Here is a 26,693-nt window from a genome sequence, read left to right on the forward strand (position 1 = left end):
ATTCACTGAACTATAGTTGGAAGTCACGGCCTGTGTATCAATGAAAATCCCAGGTTCCAATTTTTGTTTTTGAAAAAGAAACTCCTCGGGGATAAATGAAGAGGGAGGGCATGTCTCTAAGCCCCTGCAGAAAGCCCTCCCCTTCAGACTCACAGATCCATCTTCCTTGCAAGAGGTCCTGAATTAGGGAACAGGACAGTTGAAGGAGCCCAGACTGGTGCATGTTCTGTGTGTTTCTGTTGTCTCTGCGTAGTGAAGCCGCAGGACGGTATAATTACCACCATCTTTCTTGGAACAAATTAATCTGCACTCTTGACTGCAGGGAGTCAATGAAGCAGAAAAGACCCCAGTGGAGAAATATTTCTTTTGTGTAGCAAAGCTCAAACCTAGTTTAAACCTTGAAACGCCAACGTATAATTTATCTCACTGTTCTCTGACTATCAGCGATTAAGATACCAGGGAAAAATAGGACATTGGAAGGGGTTTCTGAACACTTGGTGGAGGCTGGCTCATGTTTGCTCTGTTTAAATGTATCACCCACACCTGTCTGCTGGTTTGGAGACTGCAGACGTCTCATCAATTCCCATTTTCTTCCACAAGATGTGGAGCTAATGGTTTGTAGAAAATAACCAGCGTGTTCCATTTTTTCCCCCTTTGTAGATTTTTTTTTCTTGCGTTATTTTACGAGGAAGTTTTATTTTCCTTTCTTTCTTTTTTCTCATAAAAACGAGTGCATCTGGATGGGATTTGTAATGCAAGATGTATTTCAAACTAAATGAAAATGAAAACAAAACACATTACGATGTGGGATGTGCAGGAAAAGAAACAGAAAAATTGGTCTTGGGATGCTTGCATTAGTTTAAAAAAAAGAAAGTCTCAGAGAAAATATCTAAGCTTCTGCTTTAAAAGCCAGAAAAATAAGAGCAAATTAAATCTAAAATAAGTGGAAGGAAAGAAATAATAAAGAGCAGAACAAAAATCAATGAGAGACAAAACTGTTAAACAAGGAGGAAACCAGTTAAATCCAAAGCTGGTCCTTTGGAAAGTTCAGTAAAATTGATTAATTTCTAGCCATCTAGTCAGGAGGAGGAAAAGAGGTAAGACACAAATAGATAAAGGAAGGGGCACTGCTAAGGGCTTCATAAATATTGATGTAATAATTAATGACTATTATGAACAAGTTAATACCGATACATCTGGCAACTTAAAGAATCAATGAACCAATTATATAAAAGATGCAAATTACTAAAACTCACACAAGAAAAACAATAACTTATATAGTCCTGTGTATATTTAACAAATATAATTTGCAGTAAAATAGCTTCCAAAGAAAACTTGAAACAAAAATGGCTTATTTGGGGCTTCCCTGGTGGCGCAGTGGTTGAGAGTCCACCTGCCGATGCAAGGGACGCGGGTTCGTGTTCCGGTCCGGGAGGATCCCACGTGCCGCGGAGCGGCTGGGCCCGTGAGCCATGGCCACTGCGCCTGCGCGTCCGGAGCCTGTGCTCCGCAACGGGAGAGACCACGACAGCGAGAGGCCCGCGTACCGCAAAAAAAATAAAATAAAATAAAAAAATAAAAAGGCTTCTTAGGCGAATCCTCAAAAAAGATTTATGGAATAAAAATACTGAATACAGGCAAAATCATCTAGAAAATAGAATATGAGAAAATGTTTTCTAAGTCATTTTAGGAGGCTAGTAGAATCAGAACGTAAAAAAGACATTACAATAAAAAGAAACTGCAGATGAATAAATCTAGTAAATCCCTAGTAAATCTAGGTATAAAAATCCTTAACAAAATCAAAGAATAATAGAATCTACTGATGTATAAAAATGATCATACATCTTGGCCAAGTTGGGTTTAAACATAGGAATATTTGGTTGGTTTCACACAGTAACCCATCAGGATAAGTCAACATATTAAGAGAATAAAAATGAGATTCCAAGTGATAAGAATAAGAACAATTTGCTAAGAATAAGTGAAATAGAAGAAGCAGTTGACAAAACTGAAATGTAAAAGCTAAAAGTGTAATTTTTCTGTAAGAAATTGTAAGACAATTGGTGACCTTCTGTTAGGAGATCTTGTGGGTAGGACACAAAATACATAGACCTTAAAGGGAAACTGTAAGCTGTGTTTCATTAATATTTAAAATTTTCATTTTTAAAGACTTCAGAGTGTGATATTAATCCACAAATTGGGAGAAAGAATTTACAAAATAAAGGGTTTCTTTTTTAAAATTTTTTTCAGCGGACTATAGAAAGAACACTTAAAAATGAGCAAGAAGAACATCAGCACAAAATGATTTAAATGGCCAAACAGTTTAAACAGACGTTTTATCCAGTAAATTTGCAAATAACCCAATTACGCCGACTGTGCTCTTTTCCCCACTGGGGCCTGATGTCCAGTGGCTGCAAATAACAGCCTCCTCGGTAGTGTATGCAGCCTGTTGCCTGTATGGGTTGCCCTAGGGGACCTTGGATTCAGCCCTTTCCAATGCACATTCATGACTGGCCTCCTGTCCCCGGTCGAGGCTTCAGACAGGTATGCGCGGTGCCTCTGGAAAGCCCCAGGACTCAGTGGCCAGGGTCCAGCCGGGCCAAGTCATAATGTCCATCGGCACCGAGCTGCAGAGCAAGGAACGTGTGATTGAGGCCAAGTTCAAGTTCCCTGGCTGCCAGAAGATCCACATCTCCAAGAAATGGGGATTTACTAAGTTTAATGCGGATGAATTTGAAACCATGGTGGCAGAAAAGCGGCTCATCCTGGGTGGCTGTGAGGTCAAATACATGCCCACTTGTGTCCCTCTGGCCAAATGGCGGGCCCTGCGCTCGTGAGAGCCTTGGCACTGTGCCCTCCTTACTCCTGCCCACCAAGAAATCCTACTTTCTTGTCCCCCCCCAAAAAATGCAAATAACCATTAAACGCCTAAAGTATAATCAATATCACTAGTCATTAGGGGAAAGCAGATTAAAACTACAAGTTACTGCTGCACATACACTAAGGGGGCTACAATTAAAAAGGCGGATGATACCAAGTGTTGGTGGTGATGTGAATCACCTGAAGGATTCTCCATGTGGGTGGGAATGTAATATTAGAAAAGCCACTTTGGACAGCGATTTCACTTTTTTAAAATAAAATTAAATATGCGCTTGACATAAAATCATCCTGCAATGCCTCTCCAGGTATTTATCCAAGAGAACTAAATCTTTTAATTTAAATTTATTTTAAATTAAATTTATTAATTATAATTTAAATTTTAATTTATTTATACATTTTAATTAAATTTATCCTAGCCCTTTTACTCATGCCTAGCACAGCATAGTCTATGCCTTTTTAACTCATAACAGACAAAAGCGGGAAACAACCCGAGTGTCTGTCCGCCGGTCAATGGATGGTCCTGTTTCCGCGAGATGGATCACTTCTCTCCCATAAAAGAAAAAAATAACAAACTACGAAGATTCACGATAGGAATGACTCTCAAAAACATTCACCTCAGTGAAAGAAGCCAGGCAGAAAAGGGAGACTCCATTTCAATGAAGTTCTCAAGAAAAATGAGTGGCTTGGAGAAACCCAGGAGCCATCTTGGGGAAGGATGGGGTGGGAGGTTCACTGCAGTGGGGCACCTGGGAATGTGGAGGGAATTGAAAGGGTCCCCATCTTGGTTGTGATGACTTTCACACGTTTACATTTATTGCTCAGACTCTCTCAAGTTCTGTGGTTTCTCACCGTGAAGTTTTAGTAGGGATTTTATTGTACATCAGTCATTGATGAATGAAGACGTTTTTTAAAAATTTCAGAAGAAGGCAGCACAGATCAGGGAGGGGCTGTCTATGAACAGTGTCACTCTGAAGAAGCTCCTTGGAGGGAAACCCCACTTGCTTCTGTGTGGGAAGGGCGGTATCCCGAAAGCTTCCTGGATTCTAGCTCTGCTGTGAGGCCACCAGGGGGATTGCCCGCTGAGAGAATGAAGAACAAAGTCGAGTGGGAAGCTGCATCTCTGTCAAACCCAACCCCAAATTTATACATTTATTCCCTCAAACCAGCTCCATTTTCTAACTGGAAAAAAAAGTGTCTCCTATCTTTATGGAAACTTTGACCCTAGAGTTTTTATCTCCCCCTTTGTCTTAAGCTATAATGGATTTTTTTTTTTTTTCTATAGTCAGGAATCTTGAGAAGGAAGAAGAGGTGAGAGGTGTGCACCATGTATATAGAAGCGTTCTCTTTACGTTGAACTAAATGGCTCTCAAAAATTAAGCCTGATTAGCCAATAATATGTTTTTAAAAGAATTAGATTACTTCACAAGGTGTAAAGATGATTGGCAGCTTCAGGGAAATTGCTTCCTCTGGGATTTGATCAACACGGTGAGAAATAGAAACCTAAAATCATTAGGGGGTCACGGTTTTTTCAGTTCTTTTCAAACGTGTAAGTGGGATAAAGAAGTTAAGCATTGAAGCATGGTTTTAAAACTCAGAATGAATGCACTGCAGTCAAATTCCAATTCTGGCCTTCATTTTCATTTTCATTACTGAACAACGCATGTCAAATCAGTGAGTTTGGTAAATAATAGTAATAGTGGTCATAGTAATAATAGACATCAGGGCCTTTTGGGTATTACAGCTGAGCTATGTCATCTATCTTCTCATTTGTTTTGGACTTGAAAAATAAGATTGACCTTAAGTGAACTCATGTAATGTGCTCTTTGGTCATTATGTAAAACTTGGTTCAAGCGTGTGGCATCGATACATTAATTTTTATGGATGAAAGTCCTTCGCATCTTAACTCGTTTCTTTAACAGATTGTTCACTGTAAAATAAGTGTTGGTCAGGTGGTCTGAAAGGTCATGGATGCTAAGAGATGTCTGTGTGTCCCAGTTACACCACAGCAAAGAAGTAAGATAGGCTCTTTTTTTCCCCCCTGAAATCTCAACTGTCATTCAAAGAAAGAGAGCTTAAATGATCGCTTAAGGTAGGTAGCAGTGAACAGGAGGATTGCAAAAGGAGAATATATTGTATTTTGCTCGTGTAAGTTTGCAAAGAAGAGATAAGGCTAGCCAAGAAGCAGAATGAGATAACTCCAGCACACGTTGGCTGTGGGAGTAAAAGTGTCTTTTGTACACGCCTTCCATCGAAGAGAAAAGGAATTCTGAGCCCCGCCTCCCCAAACCCAGGAAGAATATTAAATCAGCATCCATCCTCAAACCCCAGCTATTGAATGCGGTCTCCCCTGTGCAGATGAAGTGGTAAGATTTATGAGAAAGTTGGTCCTCCATTAGAAGAAATGTATTATCAAACAAAAGTAAATTTGGAAGTGAGAACAGAGAATAAAACTCCACCTCATGATTTCTGAGTCAGGGTTTTGTCTGTGTGTTTCCATAGGAACAGAATTCTTTGCGGAGCACATGTCATTTCAGTATGAAAACCCTACATCCCATCTTTCTTGCTGTGAGCTGAGGTCCTGTGACTCGGTTCTCAGGGGGGTAACCTGAAATCCCCTGGGGCGATTTGCATGAACTGCTGTGTTTCTTCTTTGTTTTTCCTGGTGCCTTAAAGAAAAAGTTTCCCAACCCATGCCCTGGTGGATAGCAGATGCTTCTGGGAAAGCAAAGTAGTATATTCTTTTCTCTGCGTTTTCCTAGCATAGCCTGAAAGAATGAGCATATAAGCTAAGCACTCAATAAAATAAAATTATAATGTTCCACTTTGTAATTAAATTCTTCCTATGACAAGATTACTTCAACCTTCATATGCTTCTGTGAAAAAATTCTGTTCACCAGTCTTTTTAAATAGATCTTTACTGGGGTATAACAATGGTGTGTTAGTTTCTGCTGTATAACAAAGTGAATCAGCTATACGTATACGTATATCCCCGTATCTCCTCCCTCTTGCGTCTCCCTCCCCACCCTCCCTATCCCACCCGTCTAGGTGGTCACAGAGCTGATCTCCCTGTGCTATGCGGCTGCTTCCCTCTAGCTATCTATTTTACATTTGGTGGTGTATATATGTCCCTGCCACTCTCTCACTTCGTCCCAGCTTACCCTTCCCCCTCCCCGTGTCCTCCAGTCCATTCTCTACGTCTGCGTCTTAATTCCCGTCCTGCCCTGAGGTTCTCCTAGGTGAAACTATGGCCCTAGGTGCATTTAGTGTCCCAGAGATCTCTGAGATTGTCTTCAGTTCTTTTCATTCTTTTCTCTTTATCCTGCTCCTTGGCAGTTATTTCCACCATTCTATCTTCCAGCTCACTTATTCGTTCTTCTGCCTGTGATTCCTTCTAGTGCATTTTTCATTTCAGTTATCCTGTTGTTCATTTCTGTTTGTGTGTTCTTTAGTGCTTCTAGATCTTTGTTAAACAGTTCTTCTGATTTCTCAGTCCGTGCCTCCATTCTGTTTCCGAGATTCTGGATCACCTTTACGATCATTACTCTGAATTCTTTTTCAGGTGGATTGCCTATTTCCTCTTCATTTGTTTAGTTTTGAAGGTTTTTACCTTGCTCCTTCATCTGTGACGTATTTTTTTGGCCGTCTCATTTTTATGAGTGAGATTGTGTTCCTGTCTTCCTGGTTGTTTGGCCTGAGGCTTCCGACACTGGAGTTTGTCGGCTGTTGGGTTCAGCTGGGTCTCGGTGCCGAGATGAGGACCTCCATGAGACCTCACTCCGATGAACGGTCCCTGGGGCCTGAGGTTCTCTGTGAGTCCAGTGGTTTGGACTCGGAGCTCACACCACAGGAGATTTGGCCTAACCCCGGGCTCGTGAACCTAGATCCCGCAAGCTGCCGGTTCACTTGGGGGTTCCTCCTATCTCCTTGGGGGTCAGAGTCCCCCCCCTCCAGCAGCTGGCCAGTGCCCTGGTTTTGGGGAGACTCTGACTCTGCGTCTTCCCACACTGCCGTCTTACCTCCACCTCCCATTCACCAATTTTAAATCTCTAGCAAAAATTAAAATCCCGACGGTCCATGTTTAGGTTGATACAGTATATCTATGCCAGTATGGTTGATATTGGAAACATTAACATTTTTAAGAGGAGGTAAAGGATACCATTACAGAATATTTCCATACCTGTCCTACAAAAATGAAAGCTTTGAATGTGTTAGTTGAAAGTGAAGTGTTTCTCACTTGCCTACTTGTATAAAAGTTCTAGGCACAGTTGAAGTCATATTAGAAAGGAGTGACAGGTTATAAATGAACATTGTTAATTTTTGATGAGAAATAAAAGAAATAAATGAATACATGTTACCATACTCATACACTTAATATGGAAAGAACTTTTAGATATGTTCAGTGTATTTTTAAGGCAGGCACATTTAAATAACTGTGGAGGAATTTATTCATTTCACTTAAATAGTCTTTGTTGAAGGTGAGAATAATTGAAGGTTTTTTAAAATATATTTTGCCTGAATTCTTAGGTAGCTGAAAGGAGAAAATTTTACTAACTTTTAATGAATACGTTAATTAAAATGTGTTGAATTACATATAAATATAGAAATGGGTCTTGGGGCTATATCTAAAGGGATGATTAATAGTTTTTGAAACATTCTGCTACACACATTATACCATGTTTTTGTCAAATTATTTGCTTAGATTCATTGTATTTTGTTTAATTTTCACAGGGTAAAGACAGACTCTTGTAGTTGTAATGATAGGTACAATCTCTCAACCACTTGGCAGAAACAGAAAGAAAGTAATCTAAGGGTGTTACATATGAAAGCATAGGGAACTATAAAAGAACACAGGATAATAGGAGTTCCTGGTGGTCCAGTCGTTAAGACTCCAAGCTTCCAGTGCCGCGGCCCGAGTTCAATCCCTGGTCAGGGAACTAGATCCCACAAGCCAAGCGGTGTGGCAAAAAAATAAATAAATATGTAAATAAGTAAAAGAAGACAGAGTATTAAGAGGAATAAGCAGGCAAATAAGTACAGTGAAGTCTTTTTCCCTCCAAACACTGAACACAGAAGTAGAAATAGCATAAAAATTTCTTTTTGTGTATTTAGGTACACTTGTGTAATTTTAACCACCATTCTGAGACGTATTTGTGAGCGCGAAATAAAATGGAACTACTTAGCACCACTCACGGTTTTTAAAATCCCAGTATATTGTCAAAATTGCCACGACTTTTTGTTTGCAATTGTTTCTTTCCTGCCATAATAAAATGAATAATATAAGAACTCATAATAAGAGACAGGTCCTTGGCCATTTCTGTTGGAAGTCTCTCTTGCTAGACACAAATTCCAACCAGCATCTAAAAGTATTACTTTCTGAATTCATTCCAAATTCTGGCAAAGCACAATAAAAAGACATTTTAGGGCCCATTTTGTCATATCAGCACTTTATACAGTTGGCCTTGTTTTTAAGTTTTTCAGTCTTTACATATTTAACTCTTTTCATGAAAACGCTACTTGATCATAGTAAAAATCATCATCTCTGTCCCCATCATTTCAGGAGCTGAGGTTACAGAATGTCCTAATCTCTTGTGTGGAGTCTGAAATAAACCACCTGGTCCTTGGTGTGCAATTACTGTCATGTGACTGCTGTTCCAGTTGGCGTAATTGGAGGCAAAGGACCCTACTTTACTCACTATAGCCCTTGAACTCTTAACACATGTAAAAAGTGAAACTGTGTGTGTGTAATAGCAGGCCTCCAGGTTAGGGGCCAATGACCCTTGCCTCGCGGGCCCCCCCTTTTTTGTGTGTGTGTGTGTCCCTGTGCAATGCCCTCTACATTTATTGGGGTTGGTTTGTGTGATCCGTACAGTAAGGCAGAGGTGATGAGTGTCACCCCTAAAATTGGATTATAGAAAACATTGCAATTTGGAGATAGCAGAAAAGAAAGAGGATTTGTAAACCTGAGGTCAGATTTATAGAAATACTGCATCTCAACAACGGAAAGGAAACAGAGGTTGAAAATAAATGAATAAACAGGGCCTCAGGAATCCATACGAAAATATCAAATTCTTTTGAAAGAGTCATAGGATGGGGCAGAAATGGCCATAGAGTTCGTTCATCATTTTGTGAAAGACATGTATTAATAGCTCAAGAAACGTAATGAATCCCTAATAGGATTGAGGAAAAGAAACACTAAACTGTTAAGGTCCAAAGATAAAATTAAACAACAACAACAACAAAAACCGTCAAACAGAGGAAAATGACTTATTGTACACAGCTGACCTGGGTGGAGTATAGACTGAACCTGAAAGTTTTCAAAGCTTTCTGTATTTGTTACTTTTCTGTGTTTGCTTAGAATTGCTTTCTCCTGTTCTAGGTTATAACTTTATTAAAGGCAGGTAGAGAGAGAGAGAGAGAGAGACAGGTAGATGGATATCCTGCGTGACTCATTTAATTTATCTTGAGTGCTTCATCGTAGCAGAACCCAATTAAACACACACATACAAACAAGCTATGAGTGATCTTTATGTGCATATAAATATTCTCAGCATCACTAGCTAATTTAAAGGACCATGGGGGTGCTATATCAAACCCACCTCACAGCTCATGTTTAAACTTAAAAAGACAAAGATCCTCAGGAATTTGGAGCAACTAGAGCTCTCATACCATGAGTGTATTACGGTAGGACCACACTGGAAAACGATTTCTTATAAAGTGAAATACACTTGTCTTACAATCCTGCAATTTCAGTCTTTCAAATTTGCTCCACATCAGTGAACATACATTCCCACAAAGACACGTAGGTGACTTTTCATAGCAGAGTTCACGCAAAATAGCCCCCAAAGAGGGAAAAGAAAAAGAACGCATTCCCCATCAGCTGGGGAGGAGAGATGTGGATCGTGCTCTAGCCACGAGATGGAATCCTCCGTGATAACACAAAGCAAACTAGTGACACACGGACGCAGTGCGGATGAATCCTGAAAGCGCTGTGCTGAGTGAGATAAGCTAGACCAAAGGCAGCAGGATATTTTACTTGATGATCAAGTCTGTTTGTCAGTGATTCCATTTCTACTACATTCTACAAAAAACCACAGTGATAAAAACAGATCAGTAGTTGTCAGAGGCTAGGGCTTGGGGGCGGTTGTCTGCAAAAGCCCGCAAAGCAATGTTTGGGGGTAAAGGCAATGTTCTTTATCTACATTGTGGGTCTGAATCAATTTGCTGAAAAGCTCCCACATTGTACTTTTAAAAAGAGATTGAACTTCGTGTGCGCTAAAATCTTGGTAAGTTTTATATTCAGGAAAATCATTTTCATTGTTAGTATCGGAATGCCAGTGTAGACCAATTAACAACTAATTATCTTTATGTAGTATTGGGCTTCTGAATGGGATGCTTCAAAGTAAATTTTCCCAATATTACTCATGATTCTTTGGCAACAGTTTTCATGTAAACTGTTTAGTAAGCTTCCTCTCAACGTGTGGCATCTTTGAATTCAAGATTTACATTTTCCAACTCAGAGCACTTTTCAAAATTTATCTATTTCATCTTTTGGCTGTGTTGGGTCTACGTTGTTGCGCGCGGGCTTTCTCTAGTTATGACGAGCGGGGGCTACTCTTGGTTGTGGTTCGTGCGCTTCTCATTGCGGTGGCTTCTCTTGTGGCAGAGCACGGGCTCTACGCACGTGGGCTTCAGTAGTTGTGGCTCATGGGTTCTAGAGTGCAGGCTCGGTAGTTGTGCTGCACCGGCATAGTTGCTCCGCGGCATGTGGGATCTTCCTGGACCAGGGCTCGAACCCGTGTCCCCTGCATCGGCAGGCAGACCCTTGACCACTGACTGCACCACCAGGGAAGCCCTCCACCTCAGAATGTTGAGGGCATCTCAAGAGTTTACATGCTTAGTTTGGATTCCCTTCAACCCCCCTCACCTGTCCCCCACTTTTTCCCTTTTTTGCAAAGTTTCAAGAGACTTTGGGAGTTAAATAACCTCTGATTGGTAAAAGAGTTTGCTGACTGCGAATTATACAATGCCTCAGGCCAGCCTCACCACATGGGAAAAATTAAAACAGTAACTTGAAATTCCCATCACTTCCAAGCAGCACTTGGGTTTATTTAAAGAGCATTATTTGCTTAGTTATAGTTCTAAATAACCGTCGTCAAAGCTGTATATGGAGAATAAAGTGTCATGAAACAGTACAGAATCATCTGTGACTTCACTGTAGCCCATTTTCCTCAGGGAAATGGGTTTGGCCCAGTGGATGTGTCCTTTGATTTCAGTGTCAGTTTTGGAGAAAAGCGTTGTCTGTATAGGAATTTTTGCTAGAATCTCATAAATATAGCAAGTCACGTACCAACAATTTGACTTTTAACAACCATATTGGTCAGAGTTCTCCAGAGAAATAGAATATCTATCTATCTACCTCTCTGTCTATATTAAGGGGTTTGCTAACATGATTGTGGACATTGACACATCTGAAATCTGGATAGACCAGCGGGCCAGAGACCCTACAGTTAATGTTTCAGCTCAAGTCTGAGGTCTGTCTGGAGGCAAACTTCCCTTTTCTGCAGGGCACCTCAGTCATTTTTCTCTTACGACCTTCATCTGATTAGAGGCGGCCCACCCACATTTTGGAGGGCAGTCTGCTTCACTCAAAGTCTTCTCATTCAAATCTCAGTCTCATCTTTAAAAGAATACATTCACAGTAACTTCCAAACTAGTATTTGGCCAAATATCTGAGTACTTTGTGGAGACATATAGTTAACTGTCACAAGCACTTTATCGTATGTTTGCTGAAATTAATTTATGAATAATCAGAGGTAGTTTTGACAAATTCTGTGAATGGAGATGTAACTTGTGTAACTTTTAATAAGATGGAGACTTTATTATTATTTATCATTGTTCTGCTGTCTTCTTAATACTTCCTTCTCTGGTCAAAGGTCTTTTAATTATTGAGCAGGAGAAAATCAGATACTAGAACCACCAGAATATGGAAGCTTGTAGATGGAAATCCACTTGTTTGGTCACTATTTAATCTGGGCCCATTACTTAGGCCACTTTATAAACATTATTTCATCTAATAGTAAAAACCACCACACTTAGATAAGATTCAAAGCACAGAGAGAGGAAGCAAAGTTACAAGGGAATGTGTACCAATTCAGTTTTTATTACATATGTATCAGAAGTTCAAAGCAAACTTTCCTTAAAATATTGTCTACTGTGGCATCAGACTTCCCGGTTATATTAATAGTGATTTGTTGCATTTCCCCCCCCACACACACATCATCATTATAAACATAGGGAAAATAAATAAATACAAATAAATCACACCATCCTATCATCTAAGCTTCTGCTGTAAAGTAACTGTAAGACAGATAAGTCGATGTAACACACTTTGAACAGTGAATAGCTCATACCTCTGAGCATGGCGCAGTGTACTTTTTAGTGGTATTCTTTTATAAACATAATTTTTTGAGCTTGGCTGACACTTTTGCTTCCAAAACTGAGTTTAGTCTTTCAAGCAGTGTACCTGGGCTTACACTTTCCAGGAGGATTCCGGAAATCAGAAAGTCTCTATCATTTTGTGCTCTCATGCTTACTTCTTTAAATCTTTTTTTTTTTTTTTTTCCTGCGGTACATGGGCCTCTCACTGTTGTGGCCTCTCCCATTGCGGAGCACAGGCTCCGGACGCGCAGGCTCAGCGGCCACGGCTCACGGGCCCAGCCGCTCCGCGGCACGTGGGATCCTCCCAGACCGGGGCACGAACCCGCGTCCCGTGCATCGGCAGGCGGACTCTCAACCGCTGCGCCTCCAGGGAAGCCCTGAATTCCGTTATCTTGATGACACGTTATGTGGAGAACCTGTTCATACTTTTTTGTTGGCATTTGAGTTTCCACATTTACGTTGGAAGGTTTATCTTTTCCTGGAGTTTTAATAGCAGGGATAGATGGATAGATAGATGAAAGCTGAGTGATGTTATATAGGTAGATAAATAGATGGTAGATGGATAGGTAGATAACAGAATGATAGATAGAAAGAAAGAAAGAAAAATCCTTTGTTGGACATATCTGTTAAACTTGTATTTTCCTACTTAGTGGGTTGCACTTTCACTCTTGTAATGTTGTCTTTGGTAAATGGAAGAGCTTAATTTTATTTTAGTGCAATTTATCAGAGCTTCCTACCATGGTTATATCATTATTATGCCCTATTTAAGGAATTTTGTCCGGTGTCATGAAGATATTTCCTGTTTTCTCCTAAATCCATCATTATTTTATATTGTGCATTTGGGTATACAATATACAACTAGAATGAATTTATATGAAAGCTGTTTAATAGCAGTAAAGATGCATATCCCCCCCACAGGGTGTCCTGCTGAACTAGCACCATTTATTTTAAAGACCGTATTCCTTTTGCAGTTTGCTGTGCAAGTAGTCATAGATGTGGTGTCATAGATTGGCTCTGTTCTATTTCATCAATTAGTTTATATCTGTGGCAGTAAAACACCATTTAATTGTAGTAACGTAGAGACAGCTGGTAGCGTACATCTTTTAGAACTCTGCTGATGTTTCAGGGTATCTTAGGTATATGCATCTTCCTGTATATTTCCATATGAGTTTTGCAGTCAGTGTAGCAGTATGTATTTAATAAACTTGGGGTTCTTTTTAATAGTTTAGGCTAACTCATTTATAAATTTGGGGAGAAATATCCCAATTCATGAACAGGGTAATTTCTCCATTAATTTAGATTCTTTTCTCACAATGGTGTTTTGCCGTTTAGAATGTAAATGGCTAGTATATCTCAGATTTATTTTCAAATATTTCATATTTTGATGTTTCGACAAATTGTTTCATCATTAAATTTGGTTTACTGGCATACAGAAATTGACGTTTTTATATTGCTTTGTGTCCAGACATGTTGCTAGATTAGCTTATTATTTCTCATGGTATATCTATAGATACTGTCAAATTTTCCCTGTAGCTGATCATGGCTTCTATGAATAATACATTTCATTTAAAATAATGTATATATAATTCATTCAGAGTTATACATATATATATGCAGTCAAAATTTGCTTTACAACCTTCAAGTTAAAAAAAACCCAAAACTCCAGTACAGAACTTCGCGGGTGGCGCAGTGGTTAAGAATCCGCCTGCCAATGCGGGGAACATGGGTTCGAGCCCTGGTCCAGGGAGATCCCACCTGCCGCGGAGCAACTGAGCCCGTGCGCCACAACTACTGGCCCATTTGCCTAGACCCCATGCTCTGAAACGAGAAGCCACCGCAATGAGAAGCCCGTGCCACCGCAACGAAGAGCAGCCCCCGTTCGCTGCAACTAGAGAAAGCCTGGGCAGCAACGAAGACCCAACGCAAACAAAAATAAAATAAATTAAATAAATTTTAAAAAAAATCCAGTACAGTGATAAATAGAAATAATAAAATTATGCTAGCAGATATCCTTGTCCCATTTCAGGCATTTATGGAAAAGCTATAATCAATTATTGAGAATAATTTTAACTGTACAGATATTGGAAATGTCCTTTGATGAAAAAGGTTTCTTATATTCACAGTTAAGAGTTTTATTAGAAATCAGTGCTGATATATATTATCAAGAGTTTTATCTCCATCTCTTAGGAAGATTATATATTTTTTCATCTATTATGTGGAGAATTATATTGAGGGTTTTAAAGTGTTAAATCAGCTATGCATTCCTCAAACAAATCCTTCTTAAACAAGATGCAGTGCTCCTTGTATATGCCCCTGGATTTACTTTGCTAATATTTTACCTATAATATTTGCCTCTCTGCATGAGGGAAATTTTATTTAATGCAATTTTCAGATTTGGTATTAGGATCATATCGTCCTCATAAAATAAGTGGAAAAGTTTTTTCTTTTTTAGTATTAGCTGCAAATTTGTTAATGTTGAGCCAGTTGGTTCTTCATAAAATACTAGAATAATTCACCATTGTATTCTTTGTGTTGGGATGTTCTTTTGTGGAGGTTTTCAAAATAGTGAATAATTGAAAAGTTAATAGGGGTTATTGAGTTTCTGTTCTTCAACTCAATTTTTTTAATTTGTTAAAAGCATTGGTCCATGTCATCTAAAATTTCAAGGAGATAAGCATAAATTTTCACATAGTATTCTTCTAATATATCTTTCATATTAGTGCTATGTATATAGAGGTCGCCTTTGGTATTTTTTATTCTAGTTGTGGTGTCATCTTTCTCTTTGGTGTGGTCTCCTGAGAGGTTTATAAATTACATGATTCTTTGCAAAAAAAAAAAAAAGCAGATTACCTCTATTTATTTTACTGTTTTATTTTTATTTTATTAGTGCCTCCTTGGAATTATATATGCAATCTTTGGCTTATACTTGCTGTTTTTGTTTTGGGGTGTTTTTGATTGTTTTGTCTCATGGGTGAGAAAGGTAACTCAGAAATTGTTTTTCAGTCTCTCTCTTTTTCTGACACATGTACTAGTGTCAATATATTTTGAAGAAATTCAGTTGGAGGTCCATAACATTTGCTTTCATGCATTGTGTGTTTTTTATGATAGAGTTCAATTTTTTTCTAATTTACATTGTGATTTCTTGTATCTCTGTGTTATTTGGAAATGTGTTGCTTCATTTTCAAAACATTGGAAATTTATGGTAATTTTCTTGTTGATGTTTAACCTTATTTTACTGAGACTGTAGAACATACACTGTAAAACTGTCAGTGTATCAATGTGAATTATGTTCTAGTATATTTGTCACATCACATGATTGTTCCAAATATACTTTATTTTCTTTTAACCTAATTTATTTTTGGATGTGTTGGGTCTTTGTTGCTGCGCGCGGGCTTTCTCTAGCTGCGGCGAGCGGGAGCTACTCTTTGTTGCGGTGCGCGGGCTTCTCCTTGTGGCGGCTTCTCCTGTTGTGGAGCACGGGCTCTAGGCGCGCGGGCTCAGTAGTTGTGGCTCACGGGCTCTAGAGCGCAGGCTCAGTAGTTGTGTTGTGGCGCACGTGCCTAGTTGCTCCGCGGCACGTGGGATCTTCCCGGACCAGGGCTCGAACCCGTGTCCCCTGCATTGGCAGGTGGATTCTTGACCACTGAGCCACCAGGGAAGTCCCCAAATAGACTTTAAAAGAATGCCTACTCTGTATTTCTGGCTCAATCAATTGGACTGATTTTGTTAAGGTACTGTTGAAACTCTCTTGATCCTTTTTTTTTCCCCCCCATAAATTTCTATCAGTTTCTGTGATCATTGTGTTAAAATCACCCACTCTCATTTTGGATATCTCTATCTTTGATTTTTTTTTTTTTCAATTTGTGTTTCTTTGGAACTTTTGTCATGGACATGCATGTGAAATAAGAGAGTTTAATATCTTTACTGGATTGCTCATTTTTCTTTATAGAATCTCATTTACCACACAGTTGTGTCCTCGAGCCTAACTAGTGTGACATGAGAATAGTGACAACTGTGGTTAATGTTTGTGTGCTGTACTTGCTGTCTCTCTACTTACACTGTTGTTCCTAGTATATACTTCAGATGTGGACACAGTGCGCAGCATGTAATTTTTAAATCTAGTCTAGAAATATTTTCTTTTAATAGAAATCAGAATATTTAGATCATAAATATCCAGTCTAATTACTGATGTATTTAAACTAACCATACTGTATTGTGAATTGTGGTGTTTTGTTGGTGCCTTTACTCTGTTCCTTTTTCTTCTGTACCACACCTTCTGTCAATAATTTTCCTCTCTTAAAATTCATTTTCATATTTTCTAGACAACTGTTAGCTTGTTACAGAGGCTTTGTACCATTCCTTAATTGGATATTATTGAGATTAAAATATGCTTTCTTTCCTTTTTGAATCCAATATGAATGAGTAATTTTACTCCTTTTCCTGAGCTTGCAAGGTCACTTCCACTTAATTCACCCCTGTCTATTCTCTTATTATATAGTTTATAAAATTGAGATTTGAGTCATATGCCATAAACATCACTACTTTGTCTGTTAGCAGTCACCCCACCGACCCTGGCAAGCACAAACCTACTTTCTAGCCCCGTGGGTTGCTTCTTCTAGACGTTTCTTGTAAGCAGAACCGTACAAGGTGTGGCCTTTTGTGACTTTTCTTCCGTCATTTCCCGTATGTTTTCAAGGTCCATCCAGGTGTATCAGTACTTCGTTCTTGTTTAGAGCTGAGTAAGATTGCAGTGCACAGAGAGACCCCCTAACCTCTTTGCACTCTCCTGTCGGGGGACGCTTGGGTTGTTTCCACTTTTCGGCTGGTAGGAATAAAGGTGCTATGAACTTGTGTGCTTAAGTCTTTGAGTGGATCCTTCCACTTTTCTTGGTGTGGCATTGCTCAGTTGTATAGTAATTCGACGTGGAACGCTAGTTCTGAGCTTCTGTAGCCTCGACGTGAGCAGTGGCTGTGACGCAGGTATCGGGAATGACTACTGACACCAAAAGGCTGATCTCCAACAGAAACACATTTATTATAAAAATAGAGCTGGGTCATGCTACTCATTGAGCTAGCCTTTTCAAGTCTCTTTCGATAAATGAATAGTTTCGCATTTTCCTTTTCTATCTAAATTCCTATATTTTCCTGATAAATGTATTCCTATGTATGATATATTTTGTATTATCATGAATGGCGTTGTGCTTTTCATTTTATGATTAGATTATTATAATCATGACTATAATTGTTCATATATATTGCTATATAGAGAAATATGTAATATATACTCTATATTACTAAATACTATGATATATATTTATTCATTATATTAATTACATATTCATATATTCATATTCATTATAATTCGTACTCAGTTAAAATGGATTTTTTTTTTTTTTACAGATCATTTTATATTTTCTGGGAATATTCAATTTTTAGTTTTCAAAGTGCCTGGTATCTAAATCTTAAGGAAATCTGTCAATCAGAGGTGAATGCAGGGCCTCTCACCGCTGTGGCCTCTCCAGTTGCGGAGCACAGGCTCCGGACGCGCAGGCTCAGCGGCCACGGCTCACGGGCCCAGCCGCTCCGCGGCACGTGGGATCCTCCCGGACCGGGGCACGAACCCGCGTCCCCTGCATCGGCAGGCGGACTCTCAACCACTGCGCCACCAGGGAAGCCCCAGGATTTTTATTTTCATACATTTTAGGCCAGATTTCTTGAATTAATGAACTAAATCATTAGCCTCATCAGGAGGCAATACATTAGCCAATCAATTCCCAGAAATACAGGTACAATCCCGAAAGAAGCATGTAGTGTGTGACACATATGATAAGGTGTGTGTTGTCCTTTCTCATTCACAAAATTCTCTGAAGGTCCATCAGATACACACATAACAATTTCTACATATATTTATGTGTGAATGTAATCATATCAACGTCTCTCTAGAATTTTTTTGATTGAGTATTTTGATGAGGTAATGCATAATTTGTTTTATGAAAAAAGGGCAGATCAGTAATTATAATCGTAACTCTTATAGATCCACAAGTGACGCCTTTGAACGCCCACAATTATAAACGTAATTCAGTGTAATTCATTGGGTACCTCCATTAACAGCACCCGTGGTGGACTCAGAGAGAACCCGGCCCCATCCTAAGTACACGCGCATTATGTGCTCATTTCTTCTTGGTTGTTCATTTCCAAATCTCCACATGTTAAAAAAAAAAAAAAAAAAAAAGTAACAAGTTTCTATTTTATCTTTTCACTGTAGCATACATCTTTTCTCTCTGTTTCTGATACCAAGGAACTTCCTATGACATCATGCAGTTACCATGAAACTAAGGAGGTTTAATAAATACAGTAAATCTCTTTCATTAGAAATCATACCAGCGACCAGTTGACATTGGTCCTTTCGACTTGAACATATTTAATAAAAAATGATTATTGTAGCGAATTTATATCCACATTAGATTAACCATCACCATTCTATCTTCATATGTCTCTAATGTGCTGTGCCTTTCAGGTTGTGGAAAAAATAGTCTGCACACTCATTAGAAATGTACACCCTGATTATAAATCACGTCTCACCGCATGAGCTGCACTAAGCTGAGTAGATAAGCAGGCTCCCCAGGAGATCAATAAGGATATGATACAGATGATCTGTCTCAATATGTGGTCATGATTTATTGAATATCAATGGGAAATCCAGAGTAAGCATATGGTAATAATTAAAATGTGGAAAGTGTTCAGTAATTCTTCATTTTCATTTTGATAGAGCTTTCCGTAGAATCGCCACTTTAACTCTGAGTTCAGCACCATGCTTGCTTTTGTAAACTTTTATCCTGAAGAGAAGGTGAAAGCAGACGTCCTCCAAATGGTTTCTGGCACATGATCGTAAGAGCGACTGTAGCTTTCAGATAAATGATTAAGAATAAAATCCTGTCTGAACTTAAATGGCAGAGGAGAAGTGCTTATAACCTGAAATTCCTTTTGCTGTGTTTCACTGCTTTCCGTTCTTTATTTTTCCCTTAACAAAGCTTGGAGAAAGAAGTTTCATTTCGAAATGGCTTTGACAATTTTATTTTCTTTCCTCCCACTCTCTCTCTCTCTCTGTAAACTATGGGTTCATTCTCTGCCCTACTAGTTTATATTATGTTTACAGGCTACTTCAAAGCTACCACAAGTCAGTGCCGTTCGAAAGATATGCAACAGCCGAAACGTACGGTTACGGTCTTCTTGGTTTAGATTAGATGGAAGAAATAACTACACTTTGAGGCGGGTGCTGTACCCACGTGTCCTGGAGCCGACGAAGCTTGTGTGGCAGGAGAAAGTGAAGACCCAGGGCATTTGGAAGCTTGGAAAACTTTCTCTTTAATTTACTGTATTTTTTGGTTGTGGGAAAATACGCATCGCATTTACCATCTTGACCATCTCAAAGTGTACAGTTCGGCGGCATCAAGGACGTTCACGTTGAGCGCCCATCTCGCCACCACGCGTCTTCAGCACCCTTTTCATCTTACAGAAACGACACTCTTTCCCCATTAGGCACGAACCGTTCCCCTTTCCTCCTCTGGGGGGTCCCTCCTCGTCTGCTTCAATCCATCACCTTTCTCGGCTCCTGACACAATCCTCTCCTGGTTTCCTCTGACCTCGTGACGCAGGCACTTCCGTCTTTTTTTTTGGCTCCTACTGGTCTTCCTATCAGTGGTGTACACGCTGCATCTTTTGTGGCCCAGTCCCGCAGTCACCCTCTCTTTGCCTCCGGACTGTCAGTTTTGCCTGCTTCAGCATTTGCCTCGTGGCGGCTTTGCTGGGTTAAATAATGTCCCTTTAAGTCCACATCCACCCAGAACGTCAGAATGGGACCTTATTTGTATTAGGGTCCGACACACTGAATTATTTAAAGCTCTTGAGTTGAAATCGTTCTCGACTTATCATGAGCCCTGCATCCATCCAGTGACTGATGTTCTTGCAGGAAAGGACACAGACCCAGAGGAGAAGCCAGGTGAGGATGGAGGCAGAGATGGGAGGCATGCAGCCACGAGCCCGGGGGGTGTCCAGAGGCACCAGGGACTGGGAAAGACAGGGCGCGTTTCCTCGGAAGTCAGAGGGATAGGAGGTCGCTCAAAATGAAAGCTCTTATGATGCACAGGACGGCCGGGCAACGTAGGAAGCGCCTCATGATTAGAGTTTGATGCAGAGACTTGGCAGATACCTTCTCTGGAATAGGGAGGGGATGTGCCAACACTGGGTGAAGGCTGCTTTATGGAACTTGGCGAGATAGTCGGCCCTGTGCGGGGTTCATCTTTGCCCACGCCCCAACCTTTTCTTCTCCTTGTGATTTAGAACGTGACTTTGGGTACAAAAGGCACCCGACTGTCTATCCGCAGACTTCGTACGCAGCCCAGAGATGTTCTCGCCAGTTTGACTGTGAAACACTCCGACTTCAATGGGGAAAAATACCTCTTCCTCTGGGATGAACCCCATTCTCGTGAGGGGTAGCTCATTGGTGGCTGTTTCTGGGAGCAGTGGTGATTATCCTACAGTGAAAGATTTGGAGAATGCTGTGGTGCTCTTCTAGGGAATTCCTTCTCATCATTCAGAAACCCGCCACACAGCCAGACTATTTAGAGAGAAATAAAAATCCGCTCATCTTACTTAAATAAAGAAGAACACACATACAGGAGAGAACCAGGGATCTATCAGCCAACCCCCGAATCATCTCAAGCCTGTGTTTTTAAAAGTATTAGATGCACGCATGTAACATTGCAGCCCGGAATCTGCACGGCTAGTTCATTGTTCTCATTATTCAATCATCCTCATCCAAAAAAAGTGCTTGCTTTTTTACGTGTACTATGTACTATTTGCAGGCAGACGCTCAGTGCCAGACATAACCCCGGCGTGAAGTCAGAGCTCATGCATTATGCATAGGCTCTGGGTTATATTATTTTTGGCATTCACAAGGAGACAAGGGGCCATGCTCCTTTGCAGAGCAGTGCAAGACTCTTAGAACTCAAAGGATTTTTGATAGAATCACCTGAAACACCGAGCCAAAAGCAGACATTGAGAGTTGGACAGTTGTCAAGAAAGCAGGAGGGGTGAACTCAGTATGCTAAGATGATACATGGACCCGGAAGAGGCAGCACGCTCTTCTCCTTAAAAATATCCAAAAGGAGGACAAAAGATCTTATAATGATGTCAAAGGATGCACGGTTATACTCCTGTAACAACGCTACCTTGACAGTAATTTGGAAAATTCAGGAAGGCGCTAGATGTCACGTAGGAATACGGTAGGATGAAAAGTCTCGAGAGGGCCCGCGGTTTCCTGGGACATGGGCTTGGTTTCAAAGACCACGTGAGCCAACTGCTATTTGCCTGATCTTGAAAAATCACATCACTGCTTCCCCCTGTGGCAAAACAGGAGAAACAGTCATACTTTGCAGTGCTGATTCCATAGAACACCTTACCCGGTGCCTAGTAAGTGGTCGGTTATCAGGGGCCTTCCCTGTTCCTTCTGTCTATTCAATAATGGGTAGATGTAAACGAAGACATCCTCAGAAAGCAGTTTCCAGGGGAAGTTGACGTGAACGAGGAGGGTCTAGAGTTTTTTATCATGAGAGCCAGTCTCCATCAACAGATGCATCTGACTAAGGGAGAAGCCGTGTCCCCCTAACGCCCCTATTTGATAGAAATTTTACAACCTTGCAGAATTCTGCACTGGCCATCCGTCTAGGTCTGAGCTGACCTGAACACTTGGACCGGGAGTAAGGAAATGTCAACTCCTTTCCTTTCCTGATTCAGCTTCTTCTCAGAATGGAGACTCAGGATGTGACTTGCATGGTCTGGAGATCAGATGTGGGTCTCCCAACACACCTGCCTCATGCATTGGGGACCTTTGCTCACCCCCTACTCATGGGAATGCCTTCTCTTTTGGTTTCTTAGGTAGCTGTTCTCCTTTGCTCCACATTTTTTTTTTAGTTTATTTCATCTCACGGTTCTGGGATGTCTCCTTTCGGTTTTCTTGATTTCCCGCTGGATGTGTCTTCCTGTTCCCCTGCTGAGAGTTGAAATGTATCATCTGCGGTGCGCTCCTTGTTTCCCCCAGACTTCATTAAACTGACTCAAAACACCATTATTCGACCAGTCCTGGTAGGAGAGACTTCCTGTCTCAGCCGTCTCCTTTTCTGTCCTCTTAGGTTCAGATTCTAACCTCTGATTATTCACCGAGTCTATGCCTTGTTCTCTCTTCTTACCACGACTGTGTTCACTTTCTTTCTCCATTCTATTATTTAGCTTTAAATGTCGTTACAATCCCAGAGCTGCTGCAGCAAAGTGCCCTAAGGCAACAGAAATGCGTCCTCTCACAGGTCTGGAGGACAGATGTTGGAGTTCAAGGTGTGGGCAGGGCCGCGATCCCTCTGGAGGTTCTAGGGGAGCACCCTTCCATGCCCCTTCCCGCTTCTGGGGGCTCTGCTGTCAGCCCTCGGCTTCCATCATCATCACCTGGCCTCCTCTTCTGGGTGCGTCTGTCCCTGTTTCTTCGTCTCTTCTTACAAGGACACCGGTCATGCTGGATTAGACATCTCCCTACTCCTACAGGACTTCACCTTAACTTTTATCTTAATGGCATCTTCAAAGACCCGGTTTCTAAATAAGGTCATATTCACAGAGACTAGGAGGTTAGAACTTCAATCTGTCTACTTTTGAGGACACAGTTCAACCTGTAACAAACGGGCAAGCCGCTATCGTTCCCTATGTTTTCTCCGACTTCTACGTGGTTATTCAGCACATCGCCAAGAATGTATCTTTCTTAACAAAACGAACCAAAAACCAAACACCTTGCGCTTCAAGTTTTCTTTAATCAGCGCCCACGACATATCACTGCTTACCTTTGACTCGTAAAGTCCTTTAAAATAGAGTCACGGTCTGCATGGTGAGTCTCCCCCCTAATCACCAGCTCTGCAGCTACACCAGCTCCTCCTGATGTGCCAGGTCACCTTGCCCCGTTGCTCTGCCCCTGTGCTCACTCCATCCGCTACCCAAAACCGTCTCCCTAGGAGACTTGGGATTCAAAGCAGCTCGGTTAACACGGCCCCCCCAGCACCTACGGAATTATCAACCCCGTCTTCCTTCGTCCCCTGGAATTCTCCACCCATCTTGTTTTAGCAGTTGTGTTCTAGGGAAAAGAACAAAATTGCTGGTTGACTCCCTGTCATCTGTCAGGCGTGAGTACAGATGCTTTGCAAACAGTTTCTTGCTTAATCCTTCTAAATATGCCTTCTCAGAGCTAAATTCTTCTCACTTCAGAGACCAGGGAAGTAGGTCTCGGAGAGGTGAACGCACTCAGGATTATATGACTAAAAATTGGTGGAGTCGTCATTTCAAGCTGCTTCGGACGATGTTCCTCATTCTAGCACCCCCAGGTCACCTCTGCTTTTGTGGTGACAGTGGTCCCTTGCCCACAGCATAGCACCCTATTTCTGTTTCTACTCCTAGGTCTTCATAGCCCTTTGAACTTTCCCAGCTGGAGATGGAAAATGAGAGTAAAATAGAAATATAATCTCGCTGCCTGTTTGCATTCTCTGTGAGTGCAAGATCTCACCCATGTCCAGGTTTAAATAAGGGTTTAGAGTGTTCGGAAAAGGTAGAGTCGTTGGGCCACTGAGGACCAGTTGCCATGCATGCAAACCGTGAAGACTGTGTAAATATTTCCACTGTATCTGCCAAGGTAAACCCGGATTTTCCACTTGGTTTCCAAATGGCCTGTCCTCGTTGATTGGAGGGGCAGTCAGACATGCCACACCCAAGAAAACCTTTTGAAACTGAGGGCGAGACAAAGGGACGTGATGCAGGGTCAACCCTCACACCCAGGTGCCATGAACAAGTATGGCCTGACTTCAGGTGTTTCCACGTGGGAGGGCTTTTAATGTTCACTAGACACCAATTAAAATGGTTTTCCTTTCCAAGAAGATCTGAGATGAGTGCTAATCGCATTGCCTGGATAAACTTGAAGTGGGAGGGAATTTTGTTTCTACTTCAAAATTTGGGACATACGGAGTTACTGGAGTAAAATGCGTGCGAATTTTTAGGCGTGATTGGTGTTACGTCACTTGGCATTGATGCAGTGATTTCCATTCTCACCACTTTTATGTGAGACAGTTTCAGCATCTGCTTGTTAATTTGGTGACGGTTGTCCAACTTTGTCCCCTTCACCAGTCGAATGAGTGGATGTTTTCATTCTAACTGACATTTCTCTTCGTGCGTTTAAGACGAATATATTTTCGTAAATTAAATAGCATTTTTGTCAGTGATCTATTTTTTATATGATCCACTTTTTTCTATTGGGCTTTTCTGTTGGGCTTGTTCATTTGTACATGTGTATACTAAAATGCACTTTATATATTAAAAAAATCAGTCTTTAATGACTTTCCCTTATACCTTTTGATTCTGCTTATGGTCTTTTCCCATGCCATGCATAAAATGTAGTCAAATACATCCATGTTTTTTTTTTAAGATTTTTTTGATGTGGACCATTTTTAAAGTCTTTATTGAATTTGTTACAATATTGCTTCTGTTTTATGTTTTGGTTTTTTGACCCCAATGCATGTGGGATCTTAGCTCCCTGACCAGGGATTGAACCCGTGGCCCCTGCATTGGAAGGTGAAGTCTTAACCACTGGACCACCGGGGACATCCTTGTATAAGTCTTTTAAAAATCATTTAGTTTGGTGCTATAAAAACATTTATCACTCAGTTTACTCAAGGAGAAAGTTTCCAACTTTTTTTTCTGGTACTGTATTAATTTTCCTTTGAAATATTTGATCCACAGAATCTATCTACCCATTGATTGATGGCTGGATAGATATAGAGAGTGATTCAGCAGGAATCACTTTTTCTTCCCAAGAGATTATTTATTTGCCATTAAAAACATTCAAATTTTAGGGAGTCTTTTATCACACACTAACTTGTTTTATACTTTAGGTATACATGCCTGGATTCTCTGTTTTATGTTACGTATCCATCAAACCATGCCTGTAACAGAAGCAACTCAGTTAATTTGTCTTTATATCAAACTCCATTTGCTTTGAAAGTACTATAATGCTCCAAATATTATGTTTGAGAGAATTTTAGAAAAGTAATGATGTACAGGAGAGAGTCTTAAAAAAAGGCATAATTAATAGGCAGGGATCATTGCCAATGGCACTTTAATTGTATTTTATTCCCGCACACACCTCAGGTGCATTACACATGTTGGCATATGTATGTAATATCGTCGAATACTCTACTCCCTTGTATTAAAGTCTCATAGTCCTGGGACAGGACCTTTTTGATCACATGACTAATACTGCTAATGTACAATTTATGCCACGTGGAGGTCCTTGTTTTTCTGTATTTTCACACCATTATTGACAAATAATATTATCACACAGATTTTATTTGTGTGATATATCAGAGCCTGGTACCCGGCTAAAGCTGGCTATACTTTCCGAGTAAAATTTTTGCTTTCCTTTGTTCTAGAAGAATTTTATTTCATCAGAGGCATTTCTTCATCAAGATTTGCAGAGTCTCGGTCCAATCACATCTGGCTTGGTTCTTTTGGTCTGGGCCATCCTTCGGTCAGAGTTTTAATTTAATCAGAGGCCAGTGGTTTATGCAATGCTATGCTTTTCTTGAATCAATTGTATGCAGACTTTTGCTATTGCGTAATTCTACGGAGACCCTACAACGGCTTTATTGCGAAACGTTGCCAGTGTTTACATTTATAACAAGTTCGGAGCCCATCTCTGTTTTCTATCATACGAGTGTTTTGCATACTTCCGTAATCATTCAGAAATTCTGCGTGTGGGGAGGGGTGTTCCCTGCCTTCCTTGCTTCTTCCTTCCTGGAGTGCAACAGGATAACTTTTCCTCGCTACGCTGGCTCCTCCTGTAATATACATGTTACCATCCATTCACTTCCTGTGCGACAAACTTTACCTGTGAACGTGAAGTTGTGATAAGCTGCCCGCTAAAGCGACGAGGAGGCCAAGGTTTTAATCCCATCACTTTCTATCTTGCTGGGACGTTCCGTGCTCTCAACCTTTGGGTGCTTGAATTCCCCAATACTAGGCTTATTTACCCATGTGCAGTCACTGGGACCACGTATGGTCTCCCTTCTTGTTCTGAGGGTCCACGGAGCCTGTAACAGGAGACTGGGATTCGTCAGGGGTCACGTGAATAGAACGTTTAACGGAAACCCGGTGGGAAAAGACCTCATTGCTGTTACCGTCTGTCTCAGGCTCTTTACATCTGCAGACAGAGTTTCTCGGAAACATTCTTTATCAAGCGGAGAGAGCCGCAAGCTGGCCTCGCGTGTCATATCTTCCCTTTGGCTCAACTTCAAGGC

At 40.7% G+C, this 26,693-nt stretch overlaps 1 long non-coding RNA gene and 1 other non-coding gene across 2 annotated transcripts in view; both read left to right on the forward strand.

Moving 5' to 3' along the window:
• Positions 1–26,693, forward strand: part of LOC136793436 (uncharacterized) — a 241,110-nt gene that overhangs the window by 94,952 nt on the left and 119,465 nt on the right. The gene's annotated exons all lie outside the window — the stretch shown is intronic.
• On the forward strand, positions 2,353–2,486 carry LOC131749060 (small nucleolar RNA SNORA70). Its single transcript, XR_009333174.1, has one exon. It is a non-coding gene; the product is annotated as a small nucleolar RNA SNORA70 (small nucleolar RNA).

This window comes from Kogia breviceps, chromosome X, assembly GCF_026419965.1.
Source record: "Kogia breviceps isolate mKogBre1 chromosome X, mKogBre1 haplotype 1, whole genome shotgun sequence".
Lineage (NCBI taxonomy): Eukaryota > Metazoa > Chordata > Mammalia > Artiodactyla > Physeteridae > Kogia > Kogia breviceps.